A 668-nucleotide genomic window follows, 5' to 3' on the forward strand; every position below is an offset into this window, starting at 1 on the left:
GGCTGGCCTTCATGCGGTAAATGGGTGTCCAAGAGGAGCCCATTTGAAATGGGGTAAGTTTCCCAAGAGGGAACTTATTTCCATCTAAAGCTTAGCCTAGTCACTATTATCTTGCAAATTTCCTATTGAAAGCATGTACCCAACGATTTATCTCAACTTGTATTGCGGTCACACTCCAAGAACTTTTCCCCATACTTGATTTTCTTCTTATTTTTGCTGTTTTTACTACTGTGACAAAACCCTCATTTCATATTTGACACTTTTGTGTCACCCCCTTTAATTTACTATGTGTTTGTTCGTCAATGTCTTTAGATACAACTAGTTAGAGCTAAATTTTATTTTTCTATCAATTCTCAAAACCACTCCTTTGGGACACGACCCCAACCCTTTGTTGGGTTACTATATTATCGACGATCGTAGACACTCATACCGTAGGTTAGTGTCGTTGGTCACGATAATCATCAAAATGGCGCCGTTGCCGGGGAGTGGTGTTATTTGAGAATTTTTAGATAAGTAAAATTTTGGCTTTTCTTAGTTGTAATTTCACTAACTTTACTTTTAGTTTTATTTTTCATTGAGTTGTCCATTTAGATGAGCATGGCTGAGCATAGTGGTGGAAAATTGGTCGAAATGAGCCAAGGAGTCCAAAAGGACCTCATGCTGACCGA

Source organism: Solanum tuberosum, unplaced genomic scaffold (assembly GCF_000226075.1).
Source record: "Solanum tuberosum cultivar DM 1-3 516 R44 unplaced genomic scaffold, SolTub_3.0 scf00258, whole genome shotgun sequence".
In the NCBI taxonomy this organism is placed as follows: domain Eukaryota; kingdom Viridiplantae; phylum Streptophyta; class Magnoliopsida; order Solanales; family Solanaceae; genus Solanum; species Solanum tuberosum.